Source organism: Schistosoma haematobium, chromosome 1 (assembly GCF_000699445.3).
Source record: "Schistosoma haematobium chromosome 1, whole genome shotgun sequence".
Lineage (NCBI taxonomy): Eukaryota > Metazoa > Platyhelminthes > Trematoda > Strigeidida > Schistosomatidae > Schistosoma > Schistosoma haematobium.
This window is the reverse complement of record NC_067196.1, coordinates 20,977,476-20,993,087: the sequence shown is the minus strand read 5'-3', so window position 1 is coordinate 20,993,087 and position 15,612 is coordinate 20,977,476.

Below are 15,612 nucleotides of genomic sequence, written 5' to 3'. Positions count from 1 at the left end.
TTCGCCGAAAAGAAAACAGCAACAACAACTCTTCACAGAACTAATCTTCCTTATTTTGTTTTAATGGGTATATTGCATTTGCCCTCCTTCCAGACAAACAAGTTGGTGAAACCTAGTATGCCCTTCTGGAGTGAAACAGGCCACATCGAAGCACGGCGCAACAATCGGGGCTAGAGTAGCTGTTTTTGCAATCGGAGTTGGAGTTTGTCTCGTAGGAAGCAACCCCGTGCATTCTATGCACCACTTTTGTGAATTTTTGTCATTTTTCGATCCAGAAGTAACTGTGCTGTGTTTCTTTGTGAGTATCGGCCGAGGGAGTTACCGGGTTACCGCTCAAGTTAGTTCATGGGACTGAGTCTCACTATCCAGGAGGGACGACGAGGGCGTGTGAGTCTCCCATATTCCATTTACTTTTATCTAAATATCATAAAAATTATTGTTTCAGTAGTTCTTAGTTATTATCAGAAGTTAAAGCTTTTTATTAATGGCTTATTGGACAACGAATAGTCACTTCTATGTGGTGATATAGAATAACCTTCTTGGTATTATTTACCATAATGTACTACTGACTATGATTATAACTAGTAGTTAAGTTAACTGATAGACAACATTTTAATAAAAATTTTTAGTTTTTTGATGTATAAATCTTACTATAGTATAATGTGCTTTAAATATGGCATTATATATTCCATTGATTATAACTGTAATTAGGTTTGCAGTTACTTTGCTAAAAAACAAAACGGGTTATTGCCTGTTCCGTTTAATTTTAATCAGCTTGTATAGATTGTAATAAACTGAAAAACATAAATTTGTAGCTTTGCAGGCAAGATGTTTATAGTTCGTGGTTGTATATCACTTAGAATATACGGAATGCGGCTAACAGTAACATCCAAGAGTCTCATTTCATTTAAATGTGACTTATCAACTGGATATACATGCATTCTAAGCATCTGTAATATGCAGTTTGTGACATAATGACAACATCGAAGCAATCTACACAGGAAGAATATTTGGTAACAAATATTAATCACAATTTAGCCCTCAGTACTGGCAAGTGGATAACTTAAACTTGTACCTTTAATTGTACTCCCCAATTTTAATTATCACATGAGCATAAACAGTTCATCCGCTTGATGTTTCCATTTGTGGAAGGTCAAGGATAAAACTTGGAATGCTCGTTTTTCACCTTAATTTGAAACTAAGTGTTACATCCGAAGAAGGTTAAATTATGGGTAACCTCCGCGAAAGGTTTATAGACTGTTATAATATATATATTCTTACTGCATAACAGTCAAGTAGTTATATATATAATCATAAGCTTTCATTTGATTTACTGGCTCTTATTATAAGATTTATTATTCTTAAGTTATTCTTAATCTATTAGCTACAGTTTCTCACACTAACAGTCACTTTTGAATTGATTCTGCATAATAATTATTTTTTATTCTATGCTGTGATGCTGTTTGCTTTGCTTGTATATAAACTACATATGTCTGAAATACATTATTCATACAGTGGAAGCTGAGATTGTGTTCTGGACTTCACAAGCAGGGCTAAGCGAGAAGGACCAATAGGGCTTGAGGGTTGACACAAGGTTACTAGCGCTGTTTTGATGTGTCATTGGCTTAGGACAAGTACAAGGTCATATAAGTCGGTATTGGGAGTGGCGATTTAGTCACGTGATAATTAAAAGGGTAAAAGTCATAACACTAGATATACAAATGTAAGTGTGTATAACCATGACTCTAACATTTTCTTTATATTGATACTTATGAACAGAGCCTATTCCAGATTAAATTGAAATGTTTACTTCCATCACGATTTGATATTATGTAAAATGCAATGGAAATAAGCACAAACGATAACTAACTTGTAGATCAATCTGTATAATTAAATAAATCCAGTTTTTAATCACCTCTGGGATGCTGGCTCGATGGTTTAGAAGTTAGGCGTTTGCGCGCGAGAACGAAAGTCATGGGTTCGATTTCCGACGCGGGATCGTGGATGCACACTACTGAAGAGTCTCGTGCTCGGAAGAAGCGGCTGTTCAGGTGTTTAAGGTTTTCAATCGTGAACTAGCTAGGATCGTTCAGTGACTATAATAAAACTAAAGATCTTTTATACTCTAGTTTCAAAAGAAACAGTTGATAAGCTAATGATTCGTGCAATGCAAGCATATATATATAAAAGTGACATTCATCATTCAATAATCACAGATGAGATAGCACGGAAAATCAGGAAGCACTAATATAAAACTCCTCAGAGGTAGGAATCCACAAACTCAACCGGGACACAATTAACGACTTCAAGTCTCGTGTTCGTAGCGAATCAGTAGTTTGACTTCGGATGGTGCGCTTCCTTAACATGTAGTTAAAACTATATCCTACAGAACGTTTTCGTCTAAAATATATATTTCTGTCAATCGTTCATTAATACATAACATTACATTGTCTAAAATTTGTTGACTAGAAGGTATTTAGGATCGAATTTCTTTTTAAATGATAATTTTTTCTAATAAGCATTGAAATATGATCCTTCTTGAATTGTCATTTTATTTAACCTGTTTAAATATCGAACTAGTTGGTATTCTATAGTTGGACGTAAATAAGCTTTGAAAAGCTTTGACGCTTGGTAATAGTGATAATTATATTTTAATATATATCGTTACCTTATGTTTTTCCTGGTGTTGGGTCCATTTTCTATTTCTTTTGCTTTTCGCGAGACCTTCCTGTTTTTGAACAACGAGAAGCGTACTACGCTCATATGATTTTGAGGTGGTGGAGAAGCTCGCGTGTATGATTTTAACTGAGAAATTCGAACACTTTGTTTCTACATGAAGTTTGTGCTGATGATGTTATTTGGAAGAACGATGATAGCTCCACGACCAAGCCATCCAGCTCAGAGAACAAAACTCCATATATATACATATAATAGATGAAGGTGTAGTATATGGATGAACCAATTAAACTCAATACAATGCCTGGTGGATATTTCTGAAAAATTTGTTTTTATTAATTGAATTCATGAGTCGATGCAAGCTCCTGAGGAGTCCCATACTAGGACGAAACGACCGTCCAGTACTTCCAGGTTTTCAATGGTGGTGAATTCAACTATTAAAATTACTACAATTCTCAACAAATCCCCATTCTAATAGGAACTCACTTTTAACCGTTTGAATACAATGAACTCTCGCATTATATCCGATGTCAGTGTGTGATAAAAACCCTAATCTTAACTCTTACTCTCAATTACTAATACTAAACCTCGACCCTTGAACCTAATAAGCAGTCGGGATTTTGCAAGGTCGTTCCTATAATCTATTTACACTTGTACACATGTTTTACAACTCAGATAATACTTTAGAGAAATTTAGTGACTGGCTTCAAGATGTATGTCCTGGAGTTCTAGTGAGAAGCAGTGACCAGTGGAGTTCAACCGGGTCAGTTGTGAGATAGTAACTCACTGATGACAATGGTGGATGTGCCTCTCAATTTCGTGGATTACTTGAAGTTAAACATTAACACCATTGGATGTTGGCTCAGTAGTCTAGTGGCTAAGTGCTCGCGCGCGAGACTGATAGGTCATGGGTTGTAATCCCGCGAGACAGGATCGTGGATGCGCACTGCAGAGGGGGCCCACAATAGGACGAAATGGCTGTTCATTGCTTCCAGGTTTTCCATAGTGGTCTAGCTTCAATTGACTCATAATCTCAACTATTGAAATTACTAAAATCTCCACAAAACCCCCTTCTGAAATCTATTATAATCTTTAATGTAATAAAAGCTTGCTAAGAAATTTTTTACATAGTCAAATGATTACTATTGATTGGTGAATATTGATTAGGACCATAATTAGTTTAATAGATCGATCACACGACAACTACATGTTATATATGGCCGGGAGGGGGAGATTAATAAACGATTATTATATGCTTGTTATAACATTTTAAGTTAAGAATGAAGATACTGACAGAGTTTTTAACAAACAATAAAATGTTTAAATACAGTTGAAAAAGTTAACAACTTTTGCATAACTATTATTAAGTGTTATTATGCATGTGAACAAGTGATATTTTTTTTGTTTCTATTATGTATAACTAAGTGACTATTAAATATAAACTTACAGTCCTCATCATAGTTATGAGTTGATAATCCGACTTAAGTAGGGTCTTTTTCTAATTCAAGGAAAAACAAGTGTCTATGAAATATTTTGCTAAAAATCCACCTGATATTTAACTTACATTCTAGATGATATGATAAAGTTAACTTTTACCATAATATAACCCATTTATCAGGTGGAAATTTGTATGTAATTAGCTTTTAGTGACATTATTTGTATGAAGGGTAGTAATATTACCTAGTTACTTAAATTACTGTAGTTAAATTTCACGTTTCATTAATGCCTAATAACATTTATTATGGTGGTTAACGAAGAAATATACTTCATAGCTGTAGAAAAGTAAATTGTTAAGAAATTAATGCAATTTTCAAAGGTAGGAGTGAAGCTTTGAATCATTTGAAATCTCGGTAACTTCAACAACATAACCACGAAATCAGTTACCCCGATTGAATCACGTTATTAATAATAATTTTAGTTTTAATTTGAAAAAGTCAATCTAAACATCTCACATCCTGTTATCAGGAATGACAGTGAACAAATCGGTTTATTATTGGATTCAAATGATTCAGTATCTTTGTTTTCAATTAATATTATGTTGGACATAACTAAAAACTGTGACCAGCAGTGATACTTATTTAATCTTATATTCTCTAATACACCAAAGTGAAAGAGATGTCTTAATTTCCTTTTGTAAATCCAGCTTATATTACAGGTAAAATCACATTTGAAACAAGTTTAACAAATTACTATTAATAATGAATTGTTGAGTGTAAGTCCCATTAAAACTACTTCTCTGAGACAGATAAATAGCATCGTAAGCACACACACATAGAAATGTATCCTATATGCTAGAACAATGAATTATGTTCAATTAAAGTATCGAGTTGGTACTTATTACCTTACATCGTTTTAGGCGTATTGTTAGCTTGATTTTAGTTTATTTTATACATTACATTACCGACAACTGCCTTCTTACCGTAAAGTGTTTAACAATTACAAATTTATGTACTCGACTTTTAGCTCATTTTTGCCTACGAGCTAGTGATACTAACCGTCCGTTAGAATACAAGTAGGTGAGGCAATGTTTCAACTATTGCATAATCTCAACGCATCTTCATCAATCTTCAAAAATGACATTCCCGAAAGCTCAGCTTATGTGAACAACATAAGTTTTATTTTAATATATATAAAGAAATATAGACCGACTGAAAGTATCTAAAAGTAACCAAACCTGTGATAATACGTAACATACGTTTTCTTGCCTAATTAATGTATATTAACTTCTCAATGATATAAACAGTGAGGAGATTTTCTTTTATCCATTACCGTTTTACAGACAGGAACAACCTTGGTAGATTTAATGGGATAGTAACTAATAAAAGATTGAAGATGAATATCGTAAGCTTAATGTTAAAATTTGTCAATCTATGCTTCTGTAGAGCTAAATAAAAATAGATACACTTAACCTTCTACATCTTTTGGATAAATATCGGTAGAAATGGTACTATTCAAAGTTAATGACTTGAAAAAACCATAAGCAATAATAGACACTGGATATTTCCAAAGCATTTTTGTGCATAAATTACATTCCTAAATAAGTTATTGTTTCTAATAGATATAGGAAGTGATTCAGTGAAGTTCAACATGTCATTAAATATGTTTACTAGTGTATTTTTCTAATTATTTGTGTTACTTCACTTAATTTCTAACTATGTATGATAGTAAATCATTTATGAACAATGGTTAAAGTAGCTCTTACATTAACTGGTCTAGCTACAAGCATCAATCGTATTCTTTCTGCTTTATCGAATTTAGAATGTACGGTAGTAATCAGTACTAAACTTCAACTTAAAGATTACCGATTATTTGACTGTGACCCGAATAAACTATCCAACTGTTTTAAAATCAGAGCGAACTTAACGGAACTCGAATCTTCGATACATCCATTGAAACTATAGTATGTCTAAACCATTAAGATAGTGTTTCGGTGAATTCTTAAATAAAATCAGTATTCATCTGTAAAATAAAATATTACCGTTCATTAGTTTAAGTCGTTTACATTTATTAGAATGGATAAGTATAGTATGTAAAAGTAAGTCGTACTAATCATTCTTAAAATTTGGATTTTCAAAATACTCTATTGCTTCAAGTTGTCTACAGTTTGATTGTTTTACTTTTTAATCAATTGATAAGTACATAAAACGCATGAACCATGATAGCAGGATGAAAAGACAAAATCATGTTTTTCATTCATTGTGACTTTTGTTCAGCGCTATTTTTGTTTTGATGATTGTTAAGGTTGCTACTGAGCAATTTGTGTCAATCAGTCATCGACTGTCTTTAAACCGTGGTGACTAACAAGAAACTGAGAACCTATGGAAAAAGTTGATTAATAGTCGTTGTTGAATATTATTTCTTTTCGAGAACTATATTGAGAAGCAGCCAAATTTTCCCCGATTTCTTAATTAACAGTATTACTTGGTAGTCATAGTTTTAAGCACAATCCATTAATGTTCGTATTTATTATAAGTATGAATACGCAACATGAGTGAATTTTGTCACTAAACTGTCTTTATTTAGGCAAAAATGGATAGTGACTAGCAGTGTAATCCAGTTCGATGTGCGTTTCGAACTACCTGGGACTCGTCAGATGTATGTACCTGCATCGCAGAATTGATGTTCACTCTAGGACGCGAACTCAGTACCGTTCACTTCAATCGTTATTGAGTTATCCACTTATCTACTGAGTCCTAATAACCACTTGCTTGTGAAATTGGATGACGTTTAAATGATGCAACGGGATCAATTTCGTAGTTTGATAATTTATATTTTCTTTTCATGAATACTGTTATATCCTTTGGTCCGTCTACCACTTTTGGTGCTGAGGATACTTATCTAATCCAGATTAAGGCCTTGGTGCGATAGGCTGACTGACCTAACCTTGAGGCTAGTAAGCTTGAGTTCGAAATGAGGTAGAGAGAAGAAAACTATTCTATCACCTGATTGGCTGACAAGCACGCGAATGAGAGAAAACAAGACAACTGGAATACTACTCGATCTATTCCTGATATCCTGATTTCAGTTCAGTTTAGTTCGGACTAGTGTAAAAAGGCACATGAATAAATAAGTGAATAACCCGACCACAACGTACGATAATTAGAAAAATACAATTACGTCCAAAGCTGAGAATTAGAGTAGAAAATAGGGTGCAAAATATTATGTTTAAATTACAATAGAGTCGGAACAAAAAAGGGTATGGCAATGAATGATACATCGAACGAAAGCTTACGTTCTGTAGAATAGATTAGGGACAAAAATAAATGTCCGAGTTTTACAAGCTTTGAATAAAATGGAATAACGTCCTGAAATATAGCTTTCGTAGTTTGTCTGGGCTTCTTGTTTTCCTGGTCACAACTACTAAAAAAGATCGATTGATAAATATTAATCTATTTTGGAAACAATGATTATTTCTATATGGAGTTTTATATTTCTATTCTCCTCCATCTAGTTAAATTAATTTCAATTATATACAAATTATTGGGATTTAAACAGAATTTTCTAGACAATATAAAATGGATCTATGATTGAAATGCATATTTATTATAATTATTTATCGAGAGATTTTTATGATTTTTTTTGTTGGTAAAAAAAAGATATCAAATTGATGTTAGCGACAAGTCGAATCAATAATGTATATTTTATGTGTCGGTAATCGATAATATTACTTATCAATATACAGTACTTATTTATCAAAATGATTTATATAGGGAAAATTTGAGTAGAACTCAGTTAGAAGAAACTAATGGAAAACTTTATATCTAGATCTTATTCTATTCAGAGTTCATTAGTATGGTTTGTTTGTACTTCAAACACTACATTGCATTCAGGAATATCAGAATCAAATCATTAAAGCTGAAAGAAACCCCTTTCAAGAATAAGTTATTTGTACTCAATGATTAATGAGTAATAATCGGCATCTTGTTCCTCTGATCGTCAGTGCTGATTAAATTCTATTAATCTAAGTGATTCAACATCTTAAATTAGACAAACATAAGACTAATTATTACCCAGTGATCAATTGGTATGTAATAGAGTGCTATTTTCTACATATAACTGATTGTCAATATTTTTCTGATGAAAAAAAAACATTGAAATCAGTAAAGTAAAAATCTTTTTTATTTCTCATAGTTTTTACACTTTTGGGATTTAATTTGTTCCCAACATTTACGATAAAATATTGCCTCAAAATGACAAGGTCACACTTTCAACTTAGCATGTGATCATTGTTTTATCTTAATATTTTATGGTTCTCCAATTGAAGTCAGTTTATCAACAAATTTATGATTTCCTTTTCACGTACGCGTATTCGGTATTGTATGCACTTTAGAATAAATAAATTACACCAAGTACTAATTGACGTCTATTCTTCTAAGTTAAACTGTATGGTTAAAATAATCAAAGATAGATTTTGATACGCTGTGATGATGATGGTAGTTAATCCTGTTAACTTTTTCGCTAACTGTTGCCCAAAATGTATTCAGTTGAATTCCCGTTTAAACAATGTTCTGATTTTGCCAAGTTCTCCTCTAAATTTCTAGTAACTTCAAGTATAAACAAACGAAAAGATGAATAAAGATATGTGTTGGATACAAGATATGACAAGCCAATATATACGGATTTGTTTTGCAGAGTGAGGTATCGTGGAGAAAATGATACCTTCATTATTTCACAATATTTTGCCGTCAACCAGTATGTGATAAAATGAGACCTCTAATAAATATCACTAGTGAGTAATTTTCGCACTGGAAGATTGACCGACTCCAATAAGCATAGCTTCTTATTACATACTACTTGTCAGTAAGTAGTAATATTTGGGGCAATGCGCTCAGAACGTAAATATGGAAATAGAGGTTATCGATCGAAGTCGTAACTCCAACAATCGCAAATAGCAAACCCCGACAAGTGATTTCATACTAGATAAAACAAGTTAGTGACTAACTGGATTCAGTAGATAAGTAAATAATATGTCGGCGTTTTATGTAAAAAGTATTGCATTTAAGTGTCAATAAGAAAATCAACACTGGAATTCATATGCAACCATCCGATTTACCTCAAACAGGATGAACTGTGCATTCTGAATTCCATAACTAATCAATTTCCAAATACATTAAGTAAAACGTCCAAGTTGAATCATCTGCTCGCGATTCACATACTTCGATAAAACTCATGAAAGTTTGGTAATTAACATAAACGACATAGTAATGTAAACCCTTACGTTTAATTCTGATTTGCTGAATGTTTTTTTAAATGCATCTCAAACGTTTCGCAATCATTTATTTTACTATAGCGAACATAAGTGATATGTTTCTTTGACGAGACCTGGTCCTTTTATATTACTGGATTAATTTTGATTTGTTGATATTTTCAGCGTCAATGAACACATGACCTGTAGTCTCATTTGACATACCTACTCAATCCTAGTAAAATAAATATAGTCAAGTGTTTATTCAGAGTTGGAAATAGGAATTAATATCTTTTTTACAGTAATAAACTTATCGTACTTTTTCTTAAATGATCAACTTCAATGTCTTCTAGGAAATGCACTATAAATACAATTAAGATTTTGAGTAATATTTCAAGATTTTGCAGATGAAATCAGCTTTAGATAAATAAAGTGTACTTACTTAAGGTATTGTTCAAAACAATCTAATTAAAGCTAATTTAAGGTAATAGAGGTGTGAAATAAATGAAGTGATATCATGAGCAATTATTAATAAAATAATGAGAATATGAGGCATAAGTAAAGGGAGAAATGCAATAATAATAATAATAATAATAATAGAATAAGACCGGGGTAACGATAAAGATAGTACGTACTTCTTTTGTATGCACACTTCTGAATTGAGCTCACGGATAGTGAAAGCTTCTGCTATTTTAGGAAGTTGGATATGAAGAAATCTAGGTAGTTTTGGACGAATAGTATACACAACCTTAAAATCAAATTGTGGATCAGTAGAATGATTAGAGTCGATCAGATGTTCAAGTATGGAACTTGTAACTGCTTTCCCATCACCCTTCTGGAACCACACTGTGACTATTCCCGTATTCGAGTTGAAAGCGAGCGCTGGCCACGGTCAATATACCTTACTCCACAAGGGTAGGTAAACTGGTGGATGCACTTCGAGGCGACCAGACGGAGAAGCTTTTCCTTTATGGATAATAGTGAACGTTATTCGCAGTTTCGCCACATAGAATGCTCTTTTTATCTCTGCCGTTAAACAATTTTTAATTACATCAAATGTTTGATCCCCTTTGATTTCTAGACTTATATAAAGGTTTTTCTTTGGAACAGAACAACCGGATTCCTTGCTACAACAACTTTTTACATTTTTATCTATGAAGCATTCCGTATAGCCACTTTTCGTCAGAGTTTTTCTGAGAAATGAGAGTTCTTCGCCAATTCATTCCGTACTACATATATGACGTATTCGGTGGCATAAAGAGTAAATGAGATTTCTCTTTCTGCTTAAAGGGACCCAGCTACAGAAGTTGGTCAGTTGGTCATTCCATGTTTGTTTTTTAAACATGGATCTTTTCAGGGAACCGTTACTCTTCATCAGACGCATATTGAGCAAAGAGATTGACTGGCCTCGCTCACTTTCTAACGTGAAGTCTATGGAAAGATGCCGTAAATTGAAGGAGTGTAAAATATCTGCTAATTTAATATTATCGCCACAAATGACAAATGTATTGTCTATGTATCCTACGTATAGATGTATGAATGTAAAAATTAATTAATTAACTACGTAATCATCACATAGACATTTAGAAAGATGGCGAGAAAATCCTCATGAATATAAATTATCTTAAAATTTGGAAAGAACTAGTCTGAAGTGAATTACCACATATGATTATGAAAACTTTGTTTATAATCAATAGAAAAAACAAATGACAAGTTAGTAGATTTCTATAAATCATAGACTAACTGTATCTATAACAGTCAAAAGTCTACAGGATACATAGTCGGTACAAAATATGGAAACTACAATCAGTTGCACAAACAATATTGAACATGAAAGGCAAATAATGAAACCGAAAGAAATTGTAAAACGATTCCTGATTACTCCTTTACTGATGTAGTTTGTTCATACAAGAAGTGAACCCTATAGGTACACAGATAGATACACAGATAGATAGATGAGTGGAGAGATAGATGGAAAGAGTGAAGTATTTCATAGTATAGTTTACGATATCTATATATTTATATTTATATGTGTATTTCACAATTACACGTTTATAATTTCTTCACTATTCCTATTACACTGACTGATACATCTCCATCATTGATAAATCGAATATTTGCATGCATATTCTTTCAACCGACTAAGTATATATTCGTGTAGGTGTGTGAACCAACTCAGCGTTATTGCATCATCGACGAAGTTGAATGTTTGTGTAATTTCACATCTAAATATTCGTGTATGTATGTATGTATGTATGTGTGCATGTACTGAAATGGGATTTTTCAAAATGCTGTCTCACTCAAACATTTAGATATCAATCTTGAACATGTGAAGAATATTGAGCAAATGATTCTCGAGTAAGAATCATATAAATTTACACGAAACTAGATTTCAAGTGATCGGAAACATACGAAGAGCAAATAGATCAGTTTTCTTTTAATAGTTGAGATCATAAGTCAATTGAAGCTGGACCAGTATGGAAAACCTGGAAGCACTGGACAGTCGTTTTGTTATATTGTGGAACTGATAGGTTGTGTGATCGAATCTCACGAGGTGGGATCGTGGATGCGCACTGCTGAGGAGCCCCTAAATCGGCCGTCCAGTGCCTGCAAGTTTTCCATGGTGGTCTAGCTTCAATTGACTCATGATCTCAACTACTAAAATTACTACAATATCCACAAAATCCCTTCTGATATTAAATAAATTTTCTGTTTGAATGGATTACCAAAACTACTATTTTTTTCCTATTTATTCATTCGTTTTGTAGATATGATCAGAGTGAGTGGAATACTAATTCTCCATGTGTAACGTTTATCATCAAGAATACGAAGCTAAAGTTCTGTTTTGTTCTTGAAATGAATAAGTTTTAGTAAGTAGATTGATCATTTTCCAGACTTTTTCATCAGTTTATCATGAAGAACATTTTTGTAGATTCGTGAATAGAAAGACAGATATTATACCTATCTTTTTCCCAGATAAAACATGTAAAGCACTTTTTATTGACCTGTCAACCAGGTTAAAATTATTGAAAGTGATCAATTGTCAACAATTTTGATAGTTTGTGAAAATTGTTTTCTTATTGGTAGTAAGTAGTATAAGTATTTCACTTAACTCTGAAATTCCTAAGTACACCGAAAGTGCAGTTGTCATCGTTGGGTAAGGTCAATGAGCAGATGATCCGTTAGTTATCATGTTCTGATAGAAAGACAAGTGCTGCAAACAAGTGGATAGAAATGTATCAAAAATGATATATTAAACATCGCTTATTATTGTTATTATTATTATTGTTAACGAAACGCCCTCAATGAATTGAAAGTCTTCCAATACACAATTAAATTCATCTAAGCAATCAGTTTGTCGGCTTAAATTATTTTAATAGGAATCACTTGTTCACTACAGTATTCATGCAATCCAGTATTTCAATTCCTATTTACATATTCAATTAAGTAGGCGTTACTTGTTAGATACATCATTATCTGTACGGGAAACGTAAGTCTATTCTGAAACACTTCTATTGTTAACAATCTGTTTTCTGCACTTAAAATGTGAAATTTGAACATAAACTATATGAACCTACTATGAAACAACACTTTTACTCTTTTTGCCACAAAAATATTGATATTTTGATGTCAGCTTGAATTTTCGGAAATCAGCCTTTTCTATCTTCACAAAAGATAGTTCATTCATATATATGTGGATAGTCGATAGGCGACCTTGGAAACATCCAGGGATATAAAAAATGTAATGTGCATTATGGAGAAAACCGCTTTTAACCCAGTGGTAGAGGAAAGGTCGCGTAGTAAAATCAGGAATTTTGCTTGATAAACGGAAACAATTTACCTCTTTCATCACTACTGTACTTCTTTCTGAGTTTGCCCATGAATAGATTTTATCGATTTCACAATGTCATAGTTTAGTTGAGGCTAAATATATATACTAGTGGATGTAAGCTTAATGGTCTAATGGTTAAGCACTCATTGAGTAACTTGAAGGTATTAGGTTTGATTCACTGTGGTGGGGCCGTAGGTACAAGCTGCTGAGGAACCCCACGTAGAAACGAAATAGGTATTTAATACTTCTACGTTTTCAGTGGTTATCTATTTTATTTGGATCGTGATCTCAATATCATTTAAAAAGTTCTACAATCCCTCAAACTAATTCATTATCCTTTGACTGTTTATCAAATTGTCCCCCCTCCCTGTGTGTACGTTCATGTGTCTGTGAGTATTTTTCTCTTTTTTTATTATTTAAAACTATTGTCTACCGTTAATTTGCATAATTTAACGAAAATAAGGCAAAATTATTCATTTACATATCGATGTATGAAATATGCATATTTTACATTGGGTCATGGAGAAAAAAAAATTGTAATGAATCGAGTGTTGATTATCTCATATAAAAATAAAAAGGATATTCATGCTTTTATTCGTTAAGATTCCACTTCAGTAATTTTATTTTCTTTCTGTTTCTTTCTTCTTAATTAATTGACATTGTAGATAATCCAAGAAAAAAAAGGGAAAAAAAGAGACTCATTTACTTATTGGTTTCTTTTATGAAGATAATTCTACTAAAAGAGTAATACTTAATTTAAAACGTGATAAATTAACAAAATTGTTGAAGTGTTATATTAGAGACAGTTAAATTGTATTAATATCATCGTCTATTTAATTTTTTCTTAGAAATGAATGAAAACAACCACTTGATTGCTATAGATATTTTTCACTGTTTGTAACTGGTATTATTAACTTACTTATGCCTGTTACTCTCAATGGAGCATAGGCCGTCGACCAGCATTCTCCAACCCAATCTGTCCTGGGCCTTCCTTTTTAGTTCTATTCAATTTTCGTTCATTCTTTTCCTGTCTGTTTTCATTTCTCAGCGTAATGTGTTCTTTGGTCTTCCTCTTTTCCTTTAGCCTTGAGGATTCCAATTGAGCGCTTGTCTCGTTTGTAACTGGTATGATCGATGACTACAATTAAAAAAACACAACTACTTTCAATAAAAAAAAGACTGAAATGATTCAATTCAAAGACGATAAGATTGTTAGATGAAGATTAACTTATGAATAAATCATTGATTAAAATGACATTCGAAATAATAATGAAATATTTCATTTTAAGTATTCAGTTGCCAAAGAAATTTGAATGTATTAAACTAGTAGTTAATCAATTAATCGATATATGTATACAGTATATAAAATCAATAATTCGAAATGTTTTAACCAATAGATTTGGCTAAATTACTGAGTTTTATACATTTTGCTCTTTCCTAATTACTAAGGAATAGCACTTTGAACTTAACATGAATTGCCACTGGCATGGAGATCTGTAATACTAATTATTATTATTATTATTATTATTATTATTATTATTATTATTAAGGCATGATGATTGCTTTTATGATAGGTTTTAGACAACGGTCAATCTATATAGTCAGACAGGTAGTCGGTGCAACCAAATATAAGTATATTTTTTATTTTGATTATTACCCTGAAGAAGTCCAGACAAGTTTGCTAGACGAAACGCTGGAATTATCTTAAATTTCAATCACTGAGATCATTTCAAATATAATTTTCACATATAATGACTTATTTATACTCGGTGTCCAATTTTTGGCAAACTATTCGTTATAATCTTGACGAATATTCGTATAACAACGAATATATTCTAAGAAATTAATATAAAAGTTTAGTATTTATGTTGTGTCTTGTTATTTGGTTTGATTTATGATTTACAAATAATCAATATTATTCTAAAACAGATGAAATGTACTGCAAACTCTATAAGAGGCCAACTGATACATATAACTTTTGAACGGTAACTTCCAACTAAGAAGTACACAAAGAAGGAAATAGTGCAGCAGAAAGCTTGATGTTTAACAGAGATAACATTAAAGTGGAATAGCTCTATTTAGACGATAACTAGCATGATCTTGAAATGAAAAAGTTAGTAAACTAAAAGTGGCGGCAATCAGTTAGAAAATAGAATAGGGAATAAAGAAATAGAATTTGGAAAAATTATACTCGTGATGATCGTTACAAGAAATATGTGACACTTATTTTCAAAACAAGGTGACCTAAGATCTTTATTGGGAGTTAGCCAAAGGTAACTAATGGCATTAAGATGGCTTATTCAATTGTAAATTGTCTAGTTAATATGTTGTAAATTCCTGACTCGTCCAGACTTGTCTCATCAGTTATCATTCATGGAAAAAGTTAGATCAAACAATCCTTTTATATAGTTTGTGCAAA